The following is a 24,450-nucleotide window of genomic DNA, read 5'->3' as shown; positions in this document are numbered from 1 at the left end:
TAGTGTTATTTTTACTAAGTTTGTTGCGTTCTCTTTCAGAAAGAAGGACAAAACAAGTGGAACCAAACACATGCAGCTCTGAGTAATCTGGTTTCTTACTATATAATCGTTCATACGGAGATATACCACCTATAACAGCAGTAGGAACTCGATTAATAGTGTAAACTGCAGTAAAAACAGATTCACCCCAAAAATTAGAGGGAACAAAAGAGGAGAGAAGTTGTGTTCTAGCTGTTTCTATGATATGACGATGTTTACGTTCTGCAACACCATTCTGTTATGGTGTCTCAGTGCAGGATAACTTAAGTAGAGTACCCTCAGATTTTAAAAACTCTTTGAAAGGAGTGGATATGTATTCACCTCCCTGATATGCACGGAATATTTTGATGGATTTTTCGAATTGGGTTTTGATCATGTTTGAGAACTCAGTGTAAATTCTTAAAAACTCTGATCTGGATTTAAAAAGATACACCCATGTATAACGAGTGTGATCATCAATGAAAGTAAAATAATATAAAGCTCCCCCTTTTGAAGCAATAAGAGACTTTCCCCAAACATCAGAATGAATGAGATCAAAAGGTGCAGAAGAAAAGGTAGTGATGTTATTAAATGGAAGAGCTGGTTGTTTACACATCTTACAGGCAATACAGTGAGGTTCTTTGTCTAAAGGAACAAAGCCTAGCAAACCTTTACTAATCACATAGGAGAGACGAGAAAAAAAAGACATGACCAAGCTTAGAGTGCCAAGAAATAAAACGAGAAACTGTGGACGGTACAGTAGAGGATAGAGCAGCAACAAGTTTGTTGTTGAATTGAGGAATGACTAGAAACTCCAGAAGGTAAAGACGACCAACTCTACGGCCTATCCTAATAAGTCTCTCTGTTTTGGGATCCTGTATAACACAACCATAAGATTAAAAGTAGATATTAAAACCCTGGTTACATAACTGGCCAATTGAAATAAGATTCATCTTAATTTTGGGAACAAGAAGAACATCTTCTATATGTATCTTGTTTGAAATTTTGACCTTCCCAATATGAGTAGCAATTATTCATGTTCCATCTGCTGTATGAATCTTAGGAGTAACAACATGTTTCATTGTCTCAAATAAATTTGAGTTATATATCATATGGTTTGATGATCCTGAGTAGAGATGGAAAACGGGCGGGCCGGGGCTGGCTTGTTACGGGTTACACGGGTTCGGGTTAATACTGGTCAAAACCTGCGGGTTGATATTCTTCACGGGTGGTCATTTCCTCAACTCGCACCCGTAATGTGTTAAGCTTGCGGGCTTACGGGTTACCCGGCTTGTTTAATTAAAAATAAAATTTAAATTTAATTAACTTGATTTGTGACAAATTATAAGATGTAAAATAATTACAAAGATTAATCTAAAACAGACATGGAGAATAAAACCCATTTCTCCACTTGAGTTCTTCAACGTCTCCAGACTCACCACCATGGTCCATGATAAACCAAATGCTATGTCTGCTACCACTCGACAAACTCAACTGCTTCCATCTTCTTCTATCAAACAATAACCAAGCTCAACCATTTCCTCCGATTTACTGCCATCAACCATCTCTAACCATCAGTGCCATTGATCTCAAAAGCTCCACTTCTCGCCTAGCCATAGGGGGCTATACTTTGCTGATGTGAACTCTTGAAACAACATGTAGAACATGGTAATTCAGGAAATTTTTCAAACACCTGTAGTGTATATTATTGTTATTGCAGACTGGTAATGGACAGAGCTTCCTTGCACCTTGGGTATTTGATTTCTTCCATATTTGTTCTCCTCCCCTGCAGACAATTCACACATAAAAAATCATTCAATCATTCATAACCACCATCATCTCTAGATTAGATTTTTCATTTTCTAGCTCAATTTACATCCAAAGCGAACAAAAACATCAAATTTCCCTTAGAAACACAACACAACAGATATGAAACCAGCAAAAGTAGAACAAACAAGAGCCCTAGAATTTCATAATTCTGACAACAAACAAATAATAAAAATCCAAACCTGGAAATGAAACCAGCAAAAATTAAATTGGGGGAAAGTGAAAATTACCAGTTACGATCTGAAGAGTCATGAGAACCAAGATCAAAACAGACTTGCAAACATATAATAATTCGTATAAAAGCTGCATGCATATTAACCAATTGAGAAACATCTAACAGATGTTAGTGTTACCAAAACCCCAAATCCAATTCTACCACAGACCCATTATCCCAGATTCAGTATCAACATCTTCTCTTGTTTGAGATCCACGGCAACATCGTCTCTTCCCTAAATCTTAGAAAACCCATCTCAGATTCAGCCATATCGTCTTCTCCGACAAATCAAAAACACAAATTGATTTGAGTAAACCCTAAAAAAAATCAAAAACACAAATCGACTTTAATGAAAATAAGAAAAAAGAAAAGAAGAACACGAAGAAGAAGAAGTTAATGGTGTGGTGAAGAAAAAAAAAAGAAGAAAGGTTGTTGTTGCTGTGTTGTCGCAACTGAGAGGTGGAGATACTGAAGAAAAAAGAAAAACTAGGGTTAAGAAATCATAAATCTATATATATATATATATGATATTTAGACGGGTAACGGGTTGCACCCGCGGTTTTACGGGCCGGGACGGGTTAACCCATTTATTCACAAGCCGGCATTTCTCCAACCCTAACCCGGCTTGTTTAGACACCAGCCGAGTCGGGTGCGGGTTTTTTACGGGTCGGTCCGGGCAAACCCACGGGTTTTGGCTTGTTTTCCAGCTCTACTCCTGAGTCAAGAAACCATTCAGTTGAAAAGTTACCTGATGGGACTGAAATAGCAGTTGTTGTTGTAGGATTGTTACCAATTGCAAGAGCTTGTTTCAGCATTTCTTGAATGTCTGCCAAATTTGTTGTAGTTGCAAAGTTGTTTGATGCAGAATTTGATGACTCATGTGCTTGTTCTAGAACTGGTGCGGCAGTAACATGACTTGGAGAGTAATATGATGGAGCAGCAGTGCCAAACCTTCTCTTGTTTCTCATATTTCTTGAAGATGGAGAAGTGTAATTTCCTACAATGTGTCCATACTCCTTGCAGTAGTTGCATTGTGGTGTACCTGGTGCCGGTGTTGAACTTGTTGAACTTTGGAAGTTTCCTTGAGAGTCACTGGTGTTCACAGGTGATGGAAAATTCTTTGCTATATGTCCATAGTTATTACAGTTATGACACTATACTTGAGAGAGATCACGATAGGTTGAAGCTGAAAATTTTTACTGTGAGCTAGAACTTGGATTAGGGTTTGGACGAGAAAGAACTGCAAGAACTGCTGGGATATCTAGTTTGATTCTTTTGCGTGTCTCTTCAGTAATGAGTTCAGACAATGCACTTTCCACAGTTGGCATTGGATTTCTATGAAGGATAGAAGCTCTCACAGATTCAAACTCATCTCTCAAAGCCATTAAGAGTTGAACAAGCCATGATTCTTCTCTGTATTTCTGCCATAATTCTATATTAACTGTCCACTTGGGCTCCATAAGTGCTAGTTGATTCCATACAATCGCCATTTCGGAGTGAAAATCAGATATTGTTTGCTCTGGTTGCTGTTTCAAGGTTCGAATATCTTGTTCAAGCTTGTATCTTTGTGCAAAATTGACTTGTGTATATCTCTTAGCCAGAAAATCCCATGCTTCTTTGGCTTCTTCAAATCCTGTAAGTTGCATGCTTATGGATGCAATAACAGTGTTGCTTATCCAAGTAATGATCTTGTGGTTATTGATTTCCCAAGTTTCAGAAGGATCTGTTTCTGCAGCATCTTTGTCTTTCCCACTAGTGCTAGTGCTAGTTACAAGATTCTTTTCTTTACCATCAATATATTTCCACATGCTTTTTCCTTTTAAAAAACTTCTCATGAGAAAGGACCAATGGTTATAGTTGGATCCATCGAACTTCATAGTGATGGGTTGAGATTCTTCACGCGACATGATACTAGGGTTTAGGTTTTAAACGAGATATAAAAGATGAAATAGATTTCTGGTTTCTTAATCACGATACTGAGGGTTTGATTTGATTTTCTCTTGATTAACAACGGAAGTGGGTTATTGAATCTTACCTAGCTCTGATACCATGACAGAGTTTGTCATGGCATAGAGACCTAAAGAAAGGGTTTCAGAAATGATTTTTGTATATTGCAAAAAAGAAGGAATACAGACTCAACAAATTATACAAGATTACAAACAACAAAGAAGGAAACAGAATACATGACAATAACTACCAGATAACTATACAATATATGCAGAATATTGGATATTGTAACATGCAAGATACGTGCAAGACACGATATATTTTAACAACCTGCACGTTGTTGCTGATCTTTCACAAGTAATTTTAGTTATGTTGCTCCTGTATGTATATCTTAATTAGATTTTACTAATAGTATTTGACTGGATTATGCCCTCATTTCTTCTTTTACTTTTCCCAAGTAGAAAAGTATGCTTCCACAAACTTGGTGAGCTGGAAGTTTTCGTCAAAAGAAGATGATACTTTTTTCAGATACGTGGTCATGCTCATGGCACATCTAAAATTTAAGTAAATGCATATAATGATTTTCCTCTTTAATTTTTATCATATATCTTGACTGACCAGGGATAATTGTGATATTTCAAGGGGGGACTTGGTTTTCCATGCTGATTATTAAATTTTGTCTTCTTTGTAATAATTTAATGCTTTCAATATTTTGATTCATTATTTGTTCCAAGTTTTGATATTTTCTTATGTTTGTATAACCGGTCAGCCGCTACCATTCGAGAGAGATATCAAGGCATCAATTGAGTTTCATTTTGTAGATTTTATATACTGGAAAATAATAATTTTTATCTGTGAGCAATCTAATGGGTTAGGTAACTTACTACCAAAATAGGTAATGCAGAGATGTCAATCTTCCCGGCAAAAAAATTTAGCATCCCTTCAAGTCATACGTTAAATTGCTTGGGGTTTTGATGGATTGGTTTCTTGAAAATTACAATAGTTTGCGATGTTGATTTTTATTAACTTTTACCTTGTTATCTGCTGGATATTTCTGCATATGTTTACTTCATCTTATTATTTTTTACCTTGCTATCTGCAGGATATTTCGGCATATGTTTACTTCATCCTAGGAATGATAGCCCGACTTGAGTTGGCATGAGAGAAAGCAATGCAGTAACAAAAGGTATAGATACACCGTGATAAATCACGGTGATATAACCGCGTGACACAAAAAGAATGAGAGACCTACAAAAAATTAAAATCCCACCCCCTATTGTCTCCTGTGGGTCCCAGGGGCTTCTCTCTTGCGATGATTTCACGGTGATGAAATCATAGTGTGTCTAGCACCGATGATGTAGTAACCTCGACTATCTTGGGATACTGCATGTCAGTCAGGTACTATAAATTTATATTGTTTTTCCTCGAAAATGCTAGTTATTTACCGGTGTAAAAAATACACCGGTATGTGTCAATTTTTTAGTGACTCAATTTTAAAGCGGACCTCCTATTTTTCCTGGTGGGGGAGGGTGAGGATGAAATTTGTGATTGATATAGATGACACATAGGGATGTAAATGAGTGGGGAAAAAAGGCGGTAGATGAGAAGCAGCTTCGGTTTTTCCTTAACGAATTTTACTGTTGCAATATGGAATGATATAATAGTTGGATGTTTTAACATTTTAATTACCTATATGCTAATCGTGATATACTTAACATGAATATAACAGGTTTTTTTAAATGTCTTATTTCTTACAAATCTGTGAATGATATTCATCTATTCTTCTCAAATCAGAGCGAGGCGAAACCGAGCCGCACCAAATTTAACCGGGACGGGGAGACGCGCAACCGAGCTTTACCAAATCAAAAATATGATTAGAGATTGCATTTATGTGTGGTAACTGGTAAGCCAATCTGTGTCATGTGTTCTTTGATGTGAGTCATGTTCTAATCAATTGTTATTTAGAATAATTAGCGGATACCTTCCACAATTTATATAAACTAATTTATGCAAAGACATGATGGTTTGATCTGAAATTTCTAATACTTGAGCATATAAAGCACACGAGAGTGGTTGAACAGCTGGAATTCATTCTTGGATACCGGGGGATGTCTCCATTTTCCCATGCACTATTATAACATGTCTTTATATCAGTCATGGAGGTCGACACTTCTTTCTTTCTTTTTTTTTTTTTTTTGATAAAAGAGGTGTTAGCCAAAAGCAACAAACCTCACCATATTACAATATGGAGTACGGGCTTTCATACATTCTGTTTCTTGTGTCCATTACATTTCGATACCATATTTCATTGTTCAAACAGTTTAGTAAAGCCCATAAGTTATAGTCAACCCAGCTATGGTTGATATCATACTTGTTACAAAAAAATAGACAGTTGAAGTGCCCACATAACTTTTTCTTTACCTACCAAACTAAAGTCTTTTGCTAGAAAATTCATTTCAAATTTCTTAGTATTTCCAAAATCCTCGCTGATTTGGTATCCTAATCTTCTGGCTTCCGCATACATTACCACCAGCAGCACCAGAATAGGGTCCGAATCACTTGTGAAAGAAATCCTTTGTCCACTCCATCTTGTTGCCCATTGAAAAGCTGCTTCAGCTCCTTCTTGTTTCAGTCCTTTTATGGTTGTACTGGCAGTAGAGAGACCTCTGGCTTTTCTGACCGTACCTGTATGATCCACCAAAATTAGTCCAATGCTTTTTTTTGAATTGGAAATATGTAAAGCAATATGGATCTTCAGTGTCATTTCATTTTTTGCATTCTGTTTAGGGTACTTTTTTATTTTCAAGATATTATCATTTACATAGTTATAATAAAGGTCTTCCATTATGTTGTATCCAGGTTTATTCACATTTTTATAGCTCTTGATGTATCTTATGATCTTGTTTGCAGTTGTAGTGCTGCTCTGATGTTTCTTTTTAAAGACTACATCACACCTTGTTTTCCATATAAACCATATTATAATACTACACAGAGCATTCCATTCTATACCATAAATTTCTAGCTCAGAGTTTGCAAGACAGATATAGAGCCAATCATGAAAGTTTGTTGTGCCATTTCTAACATAATTCATATCAAAATTTAAATGCATCCATACATGTGTTGCATAGTTACAATGCAAAAATAAGTGGTTCAAAGTTTCTTAATTTGCTTACATAACTTACACTTAGTGTCAATATCAGGTAGGACAGCAGCAACTCTCATACTGTTAGGGAGGATTGAGTGCGCTGTCTTCCAAATAAAGTTTTTAACAGATGGCGGGGCTTTCAATTTCCAGATTCTATTCCATTTGTTCTCAGCATTGCCATTAGAGTTGATATGGTTATATAAGGATTTAACAGAAAACATACCTTTTTTGTTTAAGCTCCATCTTGGGGTATCTATTTTATCTTCAATTGGTATTCTTATTTTCTTTACTTTTTCAACTATCTGTCTATCAAAGCATATTACTAGTTTATTTATGTCACATGTTTTGTTATCCAAAATGAGATCACTGACTTTTTCAAGACCTTCAATAGCAGTTAAATTTCTAGGTAGATGAAGTTTTGTATCTGGGATCCAGTTATCCTCCCATATATTAATATCTCTTCCATTTCCTAGTTCCCAAACACAATAATTTTTTATATGATTTATGCCTGTTAGTAGCCCTTTCCAAACCCAGCTATCATTTTTATTTGGTTTACTATTTATATGAAAAAGATCACAATCAGGATAGTATTTTGCTTTCATAATCTTGGCACAAAGAGAATTTGGTTTTTGACTCAAGTTCCAAGCCATCCTAGCTATCATGGCCATGTTAAAATTTCTTACATTTTTTATACATAGACCTCCTTCTTCTAGAGTTTTACAAATAGATGTCCAGTTTTTAAGATAAACACCTTTTTTCCCTTTTTTATTTAATCCCTTACAATTTTTTCCCCACCAAAAATTTCTCTGCATTTTTGTTATTTGGTCACAGATTTTAACAGGCAGTTTAAAACAATTCATTTGATACACGTAGACAGACGAAGCCACATTTTTTTTATCATGACAGTTTTCCCTGAGTTATTCAGGTTTATCCCATTTCATCCCGTCATTCTAGTTCTTAAGTTTTCAATTAAAGGTTCAAAACACTGTAGTTTCGACATGTTTGTAAACAAAGGTGCACTTAGGTATTTTTCTGTCAGAGGTATTGCCGTAACTCCTAATATTTCTTTAACCCTCCTACGGATGCTAGTATATGTCTTTTTACTAAAAAACACTCCCGATTTACTCATGTTAATCATTTGTCCTAAACTCAAATTGAAATTGTTAAATATATTTACCAAGTTTTTACATGTTGTTTCACTCACCTTGCAGAAGACAAGGCAGTTGTCTGCGAAAAGAAGGTGGCTAAGGGATGGCGCTTTATGAACCAATTTTATGCCTTTAATCAGACCCAGGTTTTCAGCATTCTGAATTTTTCTCGACAAAGGTTCTATGCAGAAGAGAAAGAGATACGGGGATATTGGATCTCTCTGTCTCAATCCCCTAGAAGGTTTAAAGAACTTTGAAGGTGAGCCATTAATTAACACAGACAGAGTTGTAGTTGAAATACACTGATGTACCAGATCACACCATTTTTTGTTAAATCCCATTCTCTTCATGACTTTAATCAGAAAGTCCCATTCGACTCTATCGAATGCCTTGGACATATCAATTTTTAACCCCATAAAGCCTTTTTTTGGATTTAGAGTTTTTCATCTTGTGTATTATTTCATGAGCCAGCGTAATATTCTCCGCTATCTGTCTACCAGGGATAAACGCAGACTGATAGGGGGGAATAATTTTTCCTAGCAAAGTTTTCATTCTACCTGCCATTAGTTTTGAAATCACCTTATAGATAGTATTAGATAAAGCTATTGGCCTGAATTCCACAGGAGAAATAGGATTAAGAGTTTTGGGGATTAAAGAAATGAAAGAGGCATTCATTTCCTTAGAAATATAGCCTTTTTCAAAGAAAGTTTGTATCATGTTTGTCAAATCAGTTCCTACAATTTTCCAATTCTGTTGAAAAAATTGGGTGGGAAACCATCCGGTCCCGGGCTTTTATCAGGTTCCATGGAAAAAAAAGAGTTTTTTTTATTTCAATCTCAGTAGGTATGGCACACAACATTTCATTGTCATTTAGGGTGACACTAGGGATTAGATTTATTATGTTTTGGTTAATTTCAGGATTAACAATAGTAGCAATGTTGAAAAAATGTTTTGTTATGTATTCAACAATCTCTTTTTTAGAATTTAGCCATACATTATCATCGTTTTTTATCATGTCAATTATATTTCTTCTATATCTCTGTTTAGCTTTTGTGTGGAAATATCTTGTATTTCTATCACCTAAGGCCAAATTCTGGTCTCTACTTTTGTCTTTCCAGAATTTTTGTTTGATTGCATACCACTTTGCAAGATCATTTCTAAGTAAGGCTAAATCCTTAGTCTTATTAGGGTAGTCTGTGTTGGAGTTTACCATGTCCATCTTGTTCTTTATGTTTTCAATATTTGTATTTATGTTCCCAAATTTCTGCCTATTTCATATTCTAAGTTTCCTTTTAACATTTCCAAGTTTTTTGTTGACCTTATAAGAAGGCGATCATCTAACATTGTTGTCCCAGCTATCCTTAATTAGAGCCTTACAGTCTCCATGGTTTATCCATTCACCAAAATATTTGAAAGGGGTTGGGCCATCATCCCAGTGATTATGCAGGTTAAGTTTTATAGGCACATGGTCAGAAGCTAAAGGTACTAAAGGTTTGATGCTTGAGTTTGGGTATTTCCTATTCACTTGTCATTTACAATGGACCTGTCTAGTCTTTGTTCTATATTTTCAGCATCTAGTCTATGGTTATTCCAAGTGAAAATATAGCCTGTGAAACCCAAGTCCATAAGGTTACACTTGTTTAAAAAAATTTTGAAAATTTTTGCTTCATTTTTCTTAAAAGAAAATCTACTTTTATTTTCTTCCTCGTGTAAAACTACATTTAGGTCTCCAATAATTATCCAAGGTTTATCAACAATAAGACCCATCCTTTTTATGATATTCCAAGATTCAAGTTTCCTATTCCTATAAGGACTACCATAAAAGCAAGTTAGGATCCAAGTAGTGTTATCAGAGTTATTGGTAATAGTTGCATAGAAATCTGTATAGGGATCTCCCCAATCAACGATACTAAATGATGCTATAAATGTTCAATTGAGCCAATGAGATATTATAATCGGAAAATGGGTCATTTGTCCAAATATTTTTAAAACATGGTTCAAATGGACGAGTAAAAATTAGTATGGGTGAAATGGACACTAAAAAAATACTCCCTCCGTCCCTCTATTAAGTGACCTATTTGATTTTAGATTTTGTCCCCCTAATAAGTGACCTATATCACTAAACAAGGAGATATTTCTAAAATTATCCTTCTAGTTAATTATAAAAAATATAAGAAATATGCATAATTTGATAGGCATGTTTATATTCGTTACGTAGGTGTTTTAAAATGCTTTTCAATGGTATGAAGTTTGCGAACATCCGTAGAATAGTTTGAGAGATAAATCATTTCTAAATTTCACTAGTTATTATCCATAAGGGGTATAATTGTAAAAAATACTTAAAAGAACTCTTTTCCTTGCTTGCCTTAAAAATTGTGCAAACTTAAACTAGGTCACTTAACAGTGGGACGGAGGGAGTAGCAAGGATGAAACTGGATTCATCCTGACTTAAACTTAAAAAATAGTAAGGATGAAACTGGATGCATCCTGATGTAAATTAAAAAGTATTTGAAAATGGGTAGGATGAAACTGTTTGCATCCTGGATATTTTTACATTTTTGTCCATTTAAACAGTATCAAAATCTAAATGTTCTTTTCACCCAGGAATTGTTGAGTTTGGTCTTTTTAACCAATTTTGTGTATTATAATTTTATTCCAGGTTATCAAGGGTTACTTCACCGGTCTTATGTGCATCCAATACTTGCGGTTGGTTCTGTATGTGTTTGTGTGTCCTTCACTTGCTTAACAGAGAGCCATAGAATATGCCGTGGTCACTTTTAAGTAAAAAAATAGAACAATACGGGAAAAAACTAACTGAAGGAATTCAACGAGTCATCTAACGACATTAGATCATTGATACGAGAAGTGTCCATTATTTTTTCAATATTTGGTGATTTGGGTTGGATTATTTTGGTTTTTTTGTAGTAGTTTGATAGTTTGTTTAACATGATATTATTATTATTTTTCAAACCTGATTTGGTTGGGGTATACCCAAATTAATCAGGGTATTATCAATTTTAAACCCATCCAAGGTAGTGTGTTAAGGGGTGTCTAAAAGATGCTAAAAGATCAAGTTGTCCTAACTATTTTCAACCAAATTGAAACCCTGCCGACTAAAACCTAAAACCTGTAAAAAAAAAATCAAAATCTCTTTAAGATTGGGTATGATTTCAAAATTTCTATATGATAAAATCAAAAAAAAAAAAGAAAAAAAAACATACGAGTTTTGAGATTTGGTGTGATTTTGTACCAAATCATATCCAATCTCAACTCGCTTATGATTCAAAATTTTTGATCAAAATCGGCATGGTATTTTTTGTCGACCTTACCGACTAATAGTAGTCGGAAAGTTTCTGGGTTGAATATCATGCCTACTTTTCATCCCTAAAATTAGAATTTACAGGGTCGGAAAGGAATTCATCCTTATACCTTGCCGATTATAGTTTAGTCGGCAGGTTATGAAATTGATACCTTGCCGACTAATCATGCATTTGTAACACCTTTATGTGTATTGCAAAAATCTTATAGTCGGCAGGGTATTTTCTTGTCGACCTTGCCGACTATAAGTTAGCCGGCAAGGTAAGAAATCAATAAGATCCGACTAGTGAGGCATTTACAACAGTCTCCTGTGTGTCAAAAAAAAAAGTCGGCATCTTCTTCATTCGATAACCTTGCCGGCTAAAGTATAGTCGGGATCTTCTTCTTTCGACGACCTTGCCGGCCAAAGTACAGTCGGCATCTTCTTCATTCGTCGACCTTACCAACTTTTCATGGTTTCAGAACTGAAAGTGTTGATTTCTTCTATAATTTTGAGTATGATTTCATATATCAGCTTTGCAATCCCCTTTGTAGAAATGTTTGGGTAGTATGCTTTCATTTCCGTTGCAAAAACTTTTTTCAAAACAATTTTTTTTCATCAAAAATCTTCCCACATGAGTTCAATCAAAAACAAAATTTCATAACTTAAATTCATAAGTTTTAATCTACTCATAACTTTTAATATAAACTCAATTAATTAATCTAATCATTTTTTAGTGTTAATTAAACAAGGGTATATTAGTCATTTAGAAAATACAAAGTTAAGGGGTATACTATTTTACTTCGAAATGACCCAAGTTTTGTCTCATTAGCTATACCCCAATTCATATGGATATACCCGAATCTCGCCAGGTTTTCAAATGTCACTTATTTATTACTTTAATGATTTTGAACTACACCACAACTATACTTTCCTAATCGAGTTCAACTTGAAACTCTCTGCCACAATGAAAATAAAAACGGTGGTGGAGATTATCAGGTCGTATATGAGCCAGCAAATAAAAAGTTTTCTAATATGTTTCATTGAATGGGAGAATCTGAAGCCACACCTAATCAAAAATCTTAACAAAGGAAACTTATAGGGAATACCAAGATCTTATTCATTGTTTATGTAGAATCCTCAGTGACGGGAATAGGTGAAGCCGCGAGACACCAAATCAAAAATCCTAAGCGACACGGCGAGACGTATCCGCAGCAAATCAAAAAGGCATCGCGATGGGACGAGGCGAAACCTCGTGCATTACCAAATCAAAAATGCATCAGGACGGGGAGAGGCGAAGCCGAGCTACACCTAATCAAAAAGGTGCAACACTAAATCAAAAAGGATCGCGACGGGGCGATATGAAGCCGAACCCGAGCCACACCTAATCAAAAATGTATTGTGATGGGGTGGGAGATACCCCATGGAACCTTATAAAAAATGCACGACCTGGCGAGGCCAAACCACATCACACCAAATCAAAAATATGGTTAAATGAACAAAAATGCCTGAGCATAGCACGCGCACAAATTCTAGTGAAGAATTATATTTGCATCCTTGCATTAGGTGTGCTACGGAGGTTCTCAGAATCTCAGCCTCTTCAAACTTCCAAGCAGTGGAGGAGCCAGAAATAATTTTTTTTTTTTTTTTGATAAAAATAGCTATTCCTCAATTCATTAATAACTCAAAGTTGAGGTTACAAGAAGTTTCAAGACCTCAATATACAATATTAATAAAGTAACACCACACAAAACTAGTGCAAAACCAAGTGTTCTAGCAAGAGAAGATAAAGAACACCGGAAAAAGACTAGAAATATGTATGTAAGAACCGATTGAGTTGGAGGAGAAACAATTTTTGGAACATAAGTCCACCATTTTTGATGATTTTCTTATTCTTTAAAAAGAGATACTCCAAGATAGGAGTGATTTGCTTTGAGTCTTGAATATTCCGATGAAGATTCCGGCTGCCGGAGCTCACCATCGATGATCTTGAACACCATGAAACCTAACCAAGAACAACCATGAAAGTTGATAGAAGATGCTATAAAAGCATAGAAAGATCGTCATAAAGACGAAGATAACTTGCCACCGGCAAGGGAGAGTAAATCCCAAAACTAAACCTAAAAAGCATGAAAAAAACCTAGCTAGTCTAAGAAATCGCTTGATGAGAACTAAAAGAAAGATGGGTACTGCTCAGATCCACTCCAAAAGTCAGATCTACTCAGATCCAGGAATAAATTTCTAGGAGGGCAAATATAATTTTATGAAAATATAAGGAATTTTTTGGGACTAAATATAAATATGGTGGACTAAATATAAGGAATTCTAGGAGGGCTAATATAATTTTATGAAAATATAAGGGTTAGTCAACCCTTGGCTCCGCCCCTATTTCCAAGCCAAAACTCCGGGGCATATTCCCTCACTTCCCACTCACGTTCTTTGTTGTGTGGGAATTCCTGCGGAAAAAGTTTTTAAATGGGCAATGGTTGGCCGTTTTGAAAAAGCGAACAACAGATAATGATTGTTCGTTTATAGATTAAAACTTTGTAACTTAGTGGGGTTCATAGGAAAATAAGTAAGGTTTTGTTTAAAAACCGTGTAGCTTATTATAAAACGGATAACCATTATCCATTTTGAACTAAAAATTATATAAGTGAGGCTATAAAGTAGAAAACGGACAATCATTTCTCGTTTTCCCACAAGAACGGCTAACCGTTATTCGTCCACGATGGAAATCGGGAATTCCCACTGGGCATAGGCTCTTCCTAAACTGACGTGGAAAGGCATTTAAGAATGGCTTGGGAAGAGTCATAAGACCCAGTATATTATTTATGCCACTCATGGAATGGGACGAACGAGAAATTCCACCTACACTGTACTTTTACTTCTTTAGAAGCAGAAGTCAAAAACATAACTTTGATTCACAAAAATTTACTTTCCAATTTTTAAAAATTGTTTTGAAATTCTCAATCTAGAATGACTTCTTGATTTTTAATTTCTGGAAGTCAAAAAATTATTTTCTGAGTGTGCATCCAAACGTATTAGAAAATAACGATAGGTTTGAGATTTGTATTCTGAATTGAAAAAGGAACACTTGAGAGAGTACCCCGCTTTTTTTTGGTACCCACAAAAAATATGCCCTCGATATATTGAAATTCGTTAAAGTACCATCACAGTTAGTTTTTCCATCGAATATTAGGTAAGACTTTAATAATTAATAAAAAATGGGAATGGGAATAAACTCCATGGTACGAAGATTAATAAAAATTGTCCTAGTGTGTCACATCTTTTTTCACTGACGATTGTTTGATTTTTTCTACAGCTAATTCTAAAGAAGCTAGAACCCTCTCTATTATCATTCAACAGTTCAGCATCTTCTCTTGTCAGTCTATGAATTTCAAGAAGTCAGGGCTAGCTTTTAGGTCTAAGGTATCTAATAATGTTAAAATGGAGGTTTCTAAGATTTTGCAGATTAAAAGATTGGCTTTGAAGGATAAATATTTAGGAGTTCCCCTTCTGTTGCAAAGGAACAAGGTTGAATCCTTCACTTCTTTGCTTGAAAAGGTGAAAGGAAAACTTCCCCCTTGGAAATCGGAATGTTTAAGTCCTCCAGGTAAAACCACTCTAACTCAGTCTGTTTTAGGTACGATGGCATCCCACCAAATGTCTATTTTTCACATGCCTAAGGAAATAATAAATAAACTTGATAGTATTCAGATGCGCTTCTGGTGGAATAAAAAGGCTGGTGAAAGAGGTTTTTTTTCCAAAACCTGGAATGGCATATCCATGCCTAAAGAGGCAAGAGGTTTTAACATTAGGAAGATCATTGTTAGGAGGAAAACTACATTTACTAAAGGGAAAGCCGATATTGGGGTGGATTTAAAAAAATAACATGTTTGAAATGTCGGGAGAATGTTCTTGGAATGTTTATTTCCTGCATGTTAATTTTGATCAGGTATCGGCATCCCATAGGACACACAAATGTATAGTGTTGGATCCATAAGTTTTTCTTTTTTGTTTCGAAAATCACATACTGGATTCTCCCCCCATGAAGTTTGTCTTTCAAAGACGATCTTTCTCTACGGTATAGAATAACAAAACAGAAAAAGCAAGATAATAAATTATTGTTTTTGCAAATTCGGAGATGAATGGATTGCTTTGTTCACATTTTGGTGCTAAACGGCTGATTCTTGTAATCCTTTTCTCCTGGAAATTTAACGAAGGGTTGTAATTTTTGGCATGTAGTCATGAAAGAAGACATGCTAATGCCAGTAGAAGATGCGTTAATAATTTGAAACGAATTGGATGAAGAGGAAGAAGAAGGAGAGGCGTACGTCATACTATACGTCTAGAGTTTTACAAAGTTAAAATCCTAAAAGCATGATCATTGAACACTTATATCTAATTGGGAAGGCAATAAGCATATATACGTGACTACTGTTTGTTGCGATAAAATCCTGCGGAAGCGATTTGCACAGTTACAAACGGTAAGTATTGCCAAGAACACAAACTAAAGAAGAAAAGAGACGAGAATTTAACAAGGTTGAATCCTCCGGAAAAATAAGTGATTTATATATTATCGTAAGGGAGAATACAATAAACCCTAAGAGAAAGAAGAAATTTTAGCGTGTTTTTTTCTAGATTCCCTGCTAGGCTATTTATATACACATAGGTAGGGAATAGGGTTTCCTAACTTAGCTAGAAATTCTCTAAACTTTAGGATTAAGAAACCAATCAAGAGTTCTCAAACTCTTATCACACGGCTGGTTTTTGGTTCTTCCCAAAAACATCCCACCGACCTAGCTAACTTGTAGGATATAACCCACGGTTTGGAGTTCCACACGGACTTGAACTCCTCCAAAAATCAGTGTCCTATAAACTAGCCACCGTCCAACAATTCTCCACCTTGTATCATGCATTCATGCATGAGACGATCAATACACAAAATTTCCTTCGTCCTCCAACGTCGATTGCGCCATAGGATGCCTACGTATCATTTGCAAGGAATCAAACTGACCGTAGTTCACTGAATGGCCTTGCTAGAAGGCCTCCACCAGGTTCCTAAGAACATAGACCCCAAGGGTCTCACCAAACCTGAAGAATGTAGATCAATTTCGAGAAATGATGAAACTTGACCTCGGATACTACTTTAGTTAACATATCAGCTGGATTGTCTTTGGTATCGATCTTCACAAGTAGAATGTCTTCTTCTTCCAGAATTTCTCTAAAAAAATGAAATCGAACATCTATATGTTTGGTTCTGGCATGATGAACTTGATTCTTATCCAAGTAAATTGCACTAAGACTATCACAATGCACATGCAACTGTTCCTGTACAACACCCAAATCATCGAGCAAACCTTGTAACCATAGAACCTCCTTAAATGCCTCTGTCACTGCCATTATATACCCCTCTTAAGTAGCTGGGAGTGCCACAGTAGACTGCAAAATTGATCTCCAACTAACCGATGCTCCAGCCAAGGTAAATACATACCCTGTAGTTGAACGCCTCTTGTCCAAATCACCGGCATAGTCAGAATCCACATAACCAACACACATCTGATTGTTCCCATATTCCTTCACAAACTCCAAGCCAACATCAATAGTACCATAAAGATACCTCAAAATACATTTCGCAGCTTGCCAATGTCCTTTACCAGGATTATGCATATAACGGTTGATCATACTTACTGCATGTGAAATATTCGGCCTTGTACATACCATCGCATACATCAAGCTACCAATAGCACTATCATATGGGACTTGGGACATATACTCACGCTCTTCTTCAGTAGTAGGAGACATATCAGAACTCGACTTAAAATGAGGATCAAGGGGAGTATTTACAGATTTAGTTCCTTCGCAGATACCAAATTTCTGTAACACTTTCTTCAAGTATGCCCTTTGAGACAAACAAACTTTACCCTTCTCTCTGTCACGTTGAATTTCCATGCCAAGAATCTTCTTAGCTTCTCCCAGATCTTTCAACTCAAACTCAGTTGATAATTTTTGCTTCAAATTCTCAATCTCTTTCTTGTTATTCGATCCTATCAACATATCATCGACATACAAGAGCAAATATATGAAAGACCCATCACGTAGCTTCTTGAAGTATACACAATGGTCATAGTGACTTGTTGTGTATGTCTGGACAATCATAAACTGATCAAATCGCTGGTACCACTGTCTTGGAGACTATTTCATCCCATACAACGATTTCTTCAGCTTACATACACAATCTTCTTTTCCAGCAACTTTGAACCCATTCGGCTGAGTCATATATATATATCCTCCTCTAGATCATCATGTAAGAACGTCATCTTGACATCTAGCTGAACTAGGTCTAAATCATATTGTGCTACCAAGGCCAACAAAATTCGGATTGATGAGTGCTTCACAACCGTAGAGAACACCTCATTGTAGTCAATCCCTTCCTTTCGGGCACAACCTTTCGCAACTAACCTTGCCTTGTAGCGTACTTGATTCACCTGAGATCCTTCTTTCTTAGCATATACCCATTTGCATCCAATGGCCTTCTTCCCGTTCGGAAGCTTCGTAAGAATCCACGTGCCATTATTGTAAAGAGACTCCATCTCAGCCTGCATAGCAGCTTCCCATTCTTGATGCTCTATACCATGTATAGCTTCAATATAGGTATTAGGAATGCCTTCTTCAATAACTGGTAATGCATAAGCTATAAAATCATTCATCCAACCAGGTTTCCTTGTTTGTCTTCTTGGTTTGCTAGTTGTTATGGTCTCAGTGACCATAGCTTCTGTATCTTCCACTGCTTCATGTTCCTATTCATAAACATATTCACTATCATTTGGATCTTCAGTAGTTACCTCCCTTGTAGACTCCAAGCCTTCGGAAGTAGTCGTAACAGATACAGACTTAGCTGGAACTAGTGGAGTTGCATCAATCTCCACCTGCTGCAAAGGCTCACTAGTATTGTGCTTCTGTTCTCCACCTGCCGAGAACCCCAAGACTTTACCATAGACGCTTTATCAAATGTAACGTCTCTACTCATGACTATCTTCTTCTCAACTGGATTCCAAATTTTGAACCCTTTAACTCCTTTGTTCATACCCATAAAAATCCCTTTAACAGCACGACTATCGAGCTTGTTTTCATTAACATGATACCAAGCAGGGAAACCAAAGATAGGAATTGAGTCATAGTCATAAGCTGGTTTACCATACCACTTTTTCATTGGAGTTTTACCTTCTAACGCAGCTGATGGCAACCTATTAATGAGGAAGCACGCATATGTAACTTCCTCAACCCAAAACGTTTTACCTAATCCAGCATTAGATAACATACATCGTACCTTCTCCAGTAAAGTACGATTCATGCGTTCAGCTACCCCATTTTGTTGCGGTGTCTTCTTAACTGTGAAGTGCCTCTGTATTCCCTCATCTTGACATACTTGCAAGAATGGATCACTTTTGTACTCTCCACCATTATACGAACGAAGTACCTTGATCTTTATGCCAGTTTGAGTCTCAGTCGCCTTCTTCCACCTCACAAAGACTTCTAGGACTCCATCCTTATGCCTCCTGGTGTACATCCATACGTGCCTAGAATAGTCATCAATAAAAGACACGGACCAATGTTTCCCTCCCAATGATGCATTCTTAGAGGGACCCCAAACATCTGAGTGAACATAATCAAGAACTCCACTAGTGTTGTTGATTGATGTGCCAAAGCTTGTTCTTGTTTTCTTGCCTTTCACATAATGTTCACAAAACTCTAATTTGTAGGCAATAACACCTTTCAATAAATCTTGACGAATTAAAGAATGTAACGACTTATCACCTGGATGTGCAAGCCGCATATGCCATAACTTCGTGGTCTCCATAGCTGCAGTCTCGATGTGTTCAGAAATAGACAATCTCCCGTTATTGTACTCCCAGTTAAGTAGTACAATTTATGATGCCTTGTGCCCTTCATGATTACCAGTGATCCAGAGATTACTTTTAGAATGCCATTTTCAGCGACTAACTTGTAGCCCTTAGCTTCCAAAGTTCCGAGCGAAATTAAATTATTTTTTATAACAGGTACGAACTTTACTTCCTTTAGCTCCCGAACCATACCATCATGCATCTTGATTCGAATACTACCAATCCCAATCACCCTGCATGTGTAATTATTCCCCATACTAACTTCTCCATAAAACTCTTCAAAGCTTGAGAACCAGTCTCGATGAGGACAAATATGATAAGTAGCACCAGAATCTAATACTCACGTACTGTCAGTTACGATAAAAGTTGACGGTATCACAGTCAGCGAGAAATCCGAAGCTTCATCTGAATCTTCACTTGCCTTAGCAATGTTCTCCTTCTCTATCTTTACGCTTGATACAATTCTTAGCCCAATGGCCAAAGTCATGACACCATACACATTAATCCTTCTGTAGATGCGCTCTTGACTTCGAACGCCCTTTACCTTTTCCACGATCACCATTCTTCGTTCTCTTGTCTGTTGAACGACCTCTTGCAAAAAGAAAGTTATTTTTAGCTTCACTTAACAGGTCTTCACGGTCCATCTTCCTGAACTCCTCACCACGTAATGTTGTAGTGACCTCAGCATATGTCTTCTTATCCTTGTCGTGCATTAAATCCTTAATCACGGGTTCATACCTTTCAGGAAGAGAGTTTATCAGACACAAAGCTTGTTCCTCGTCGTTGATCTTCTCATCATAGTTAACTAAATCAGCAAGAAGTTTATTATGTGAATCCAGGTGCTCTGTTAGATTTGCACCTTTCTTCATGTTATAGCGATAAAAATTTCTCTTAAGATGTATCATATTAGCCAAGTTCTTCACAAGGTACTCCTTCTCTAGCTTTTCCCAGAGATCCTTAGCTGAAGACTCATGCTGATAATTAACTCTTACTGACGTTGCTAAACACCCTCGAATTGATCCAAGACATATTTTATTCATCTTGTTCCACTGCTTATCAGAGAGCTCCGCTGGCAGACTTTCTAGAGCTTCCTCTAGGTCAAGATGAACAAGCGCATCCGTTACGTCTGTTCTCCATAAACCAAAATTATTGGTTCCGGTAAACTTATCAACCTTTAGTTGTGATCAATATGAATACAATATTTCTTCTTTTGTTTCCTTATATTTACTTGTGGAATCCGAATGTTGTATCACCTCCTCGTCATCCGGATTAACCATTGTTCACAAACAAACAAATATAGATAAAAAACAAAACTTTGAGATCAGAATTACCTCAAATCACTTCGGAAAAAATAACCCCGCTGCAATATTACGAACACCCAAAATTCCAAGAAAATAACCCGAGCTCTGATACCAATTGTTGCGCTAAAAATTTAAGGACCCTCAAGCTCGTCAACGCTATTAAACTAGTCAAAAGACGTATTAGACGATAATAACTCGATTAGATTACCACAAACGTTAATTAATAAGAATTAATCTAATAGCGATCTAGATACGAAACTCGTACCGTTGAATAAATCTCGAAAGATATGCGTAATGGACTGATCGAACGTGTCATTCGGATATCGTATGGAGAAGATATTATCAGTTTTGTATGAAGGGAAAAATTAGTCATTTTGCTTTAAACCGCCTGACTGCCTTATGATTTGAAGGTGTGCCTTTAGCAATTTTTGTCGGCCTTATGAAGACCAATTCGAGAAGATTTTCTTCTTATATTTTCTTTCTTCTTCTTTCTTCTCCTTCGTCTTTTTTTCTCTGCTCTTTTTCTGCCGACGTTGAGAGATGAGCGTTGAGATTCGGTTTGAAAGAATCAATTGATGTGGGTATGCAGATGTTGAAGGTGATGGTGCTGCTGTGAATTAGGTAGAGAACACTTATGAATCGAATATATAAATCAAGGGAAACCAAGTTAGGGTTTGTGGATTGAGTTTAGGATTCGTGTGGAATTAGTTTGTGGACCGAGTTGTTGGTAGATGAAGATTAAGAGGGTTGTCGTTTATTTACTGAGATGAAGTAGTTTTGAAGATGAATTAAGAGTTAGGGTTTCTGAGAAATCAATTGGAGATCGATTAGGTGGTGATTAAGAGAAGAATTGAAGGTTGGGTTTGCATTAATTGAAGACCTGGATCGAGATTTTGATCTCAGGTGAAGTAGAAGCTCATGCAACCGTAATTAGAATTAGAGTTTTGTTTTGTATTTGAGATTAAGAAGTTAATTAAGGAATTAAGGTTTGATTGAACTGTAAATCGAAGAAGTAAATAGAATTATTGGATGGGTTTAGTCGATTTGAGAACTTGAATTAATGATTGAACATATTCAAGGATTTGGGGATTATTTAGGGGCTTCATCGTTGATATTCTTGGAATTGTTCAGAGGAGGTAATATCAGTTATGATTCTCAAATGAAGAGCTAGGGTTCATGGATTGAAATTACAAGTGAAGAAGGTTCTAAGATTTGTATGAGGTAAATATTCTCAACCAATTTAAGTACTTGTTATGTTGTTTAAAATTTAGAATTAGTATAACTAAATTGAGATAATTGAGTTAAGGTCTGAGTTGGTTATGGAATGATGGTTAGCTGTTGTTTTGAATTACAGGGTCTCTGTGAATTTAATTGCGAATGAGAATTATGAATAATGATGTTGGGGTAAGTGAACTGTATTGGAGTTGAGATGTTATTATTGTTGCCGAGGCTGTGGTGGTATTGATTTGATATTAGATTCATGTATGGAATTGTAGTTCAAACACGGAACTAGTGGTGATAGTAAATTAAGAATGAATGTACAGATCTAGAGTTGGTGTTGTTATTGTTTGTTAGAGTTTAAATGTTGTTGTTGTGACAGTAAAGTCATAATTTCCATGACTCAGAGAGGTTGAACAGAATGGGTTGTGGTGGTTCTGGTATTATGGGTTATTGGAGGTGGTTTGTTGAAGTGAGATTACAGTTGTGGTTCAGGTTGGATTGCAGTGTTGTCTGGATTGAAGTTTAGAGAACTGAGAATTAGAAGAGGTATGAAATGGTATAACAAGAATGAAATGAAGTAGGGTTGCAGAGTGTGTAACTGTCGAGTGATTGGTTGAGATGAATGTAGAAAGAATGTTGCAGCTACTTCTTTTGCAGGTAAGCAGTGTTTGAAGTTGTAATTGAAACTTGAAGTTTGTTTAAGATAAATGTATGGTTATTTGAATTATAGTTAAGAGTTGTGTTGCACAATGATTGTGCTTTAGTGTTCTTTGGCCTGAGCAATGGCTCTGACCTGTGCAAGGGTAAGGCATTGTGCCTTTCAGCCTAGTTAGGTATCTGAGTCAATATGACTGAGTCAATCGTGTGCTGACTCTGTGATTCCGATTTGTTACCTAAGTTGACTCAGTGGACCTTGACCGTTTTGATTACCATGGACTTGACCAGACCTTGGACGTTGACTGTTAATCAACCATGTTGACTGTTAGAGACTGTTAGTTGACCCTAGTGGACCAGGCCTTGTGCTAATGGGCTGAGTTTAGCGGACTTGGGATTAGACCTAGTGTCTTTGATGTATTAGACCCTTATGATATGATTTTGCCTATGGTTCCTTCTGCAAGGTTGTGGATACTCATAAGACTTAGCTAATCGACTATAGAATTAACCTAATTGGATTAGTAAACCTTACCTATGATAAAGATAGAGAATGAGAAGCTATAAATCCATAACGGGCTTAGAACCATTAGATAGACTTGTATGATTCTTGTGTGAGCCATTTTGGCTAGATTCTTAGACTTCTTGTATGGTTAATAGTTAGTCTGTATTAACAACGATCGATTCAAATGATGGACCAGTGGATCGTGGATCTCGAGGTAGGCGTGGCTTGTCATCAAAAGAGATGGGAATACTTTTAACTCTTTTGAAACCATTGTTTGTTTCTTTTACAAAAGTTTATGTTTAACAAACTCATGGATTGTATTTTCGTGCTTTAAATGCATTGTTTAATTTGTGTTATGATTGTTCTGTTGATTCTTTGAATCTTTCCATGAATTGGAAAGGGCTTGTAATGTTTGTCGTCATTATGAATTGTTATGGGAAATGAGAATTTCCACGCGTGGTATATAGGATACGCTCCTTCACATTTATACCTAGAGCTTTTATGATATATTGGTCAACAGTTTGCGAGTTCGGAATTGTCTACATCCATACATACGATTAGGTGTGGATTTGCGAGTTCGGAATTGCACAACCATATTATACATTGTTTGAAGAAGGAGTTTGGTCATATACATGTTTGTGCATTTCCAGTGACTTAGTGATGAGGTGTCAAACTCACAAAAAATATTTCTCTACTTCTCTTTAAACTAACTAGTAGTATACGGATAAGCAAGTTCGTTCCTAAGGGAGAGTTGAGTCTAAGTTGTCGATTCAATTTCTGAAAATATGAAGAATGCAAACAATGAACACAAAAAAAAAATGCAAATATGAGGATGGGAATGATTAGGGGTCTTTCTCCACTAGTGAACATGAATCTTCTTCAAAATACGTTTACTAACAATCTTAGACAAGTTATAAGCTCAACAAGTCTAATAAACTCCAAAGTCACTTCGTGAATAAGTTCTCTACTCGTATCTAGTCAATCAAGCCACTTTGAATAAGCTCTCTAGTGTAACTTAACTAATCGATATGTTCTATGAGTCAGATTGATCCTAACCACATGTTCATAGGCTCGACATGTTAACTTAGGGTTGTCAAATACACATCAAAATCCACAACATTCCATTGCAACGCTGATGCTTTGCTACTTGTGATTATATTACCATAACAATTACAGATTACGGTTCTAAAATCTAGCATTAGTATTGCAAACAAGTCATCTAATTGGCCACTCAAACAACTTGAAAACAATTCATGGTCATAAGCTTGGTA

At 36.2% G+C, this 24,450-nt stretch overlaps 1 long non-coding RNA gene across 2 annotated transcripts; it reads left to right on the top strand.

The window, feature by feature from the left end:
• Window positions 1-21,288: 21,288 nt before the first annotated feature.
• On the top strand, window positions 21,289-23,607 carry LOC113356825. 2 transcript variants are annotated; one of them, XR_003363232.1, is made up of 3 exons: window positions 21,289-22,023; window positions 22,157-22,680; window positions 23,376-23,607. It is a non-coding gene; the product is annotated as an uncharacterized LOC113356825 (long non-coding RNA). The 2 variants fall into 2 exon arrangements; XR_003363231.1 differs by lacking the exon at window positions 23,376-23,607 and having other exon boundaries at window positions 22,157-22,791.
• The last annotated feature ends 843 nt before the right edge of the window (window positions 23,608-24,450 follow it).

Source organism: Papaver somniferum, chromosome 3, assembly GCF_003573695.1.
Source record: "Papaver somniferum cultivar HN1 chromosome 3, ASM357369v1, whole genome shotgun sequence".
NCBI lineage: Eukaryota > Viridiplantae > Streptophyta > Magnoliopsida > Ranunculales > Papaveraceae > Papaver > Papaver somniferum.
The sequence above is the reverse complement of the archived record's forward strand: the minus strand, read 5'-3'. Positions and strand labels throughout refer to the sequence as shown.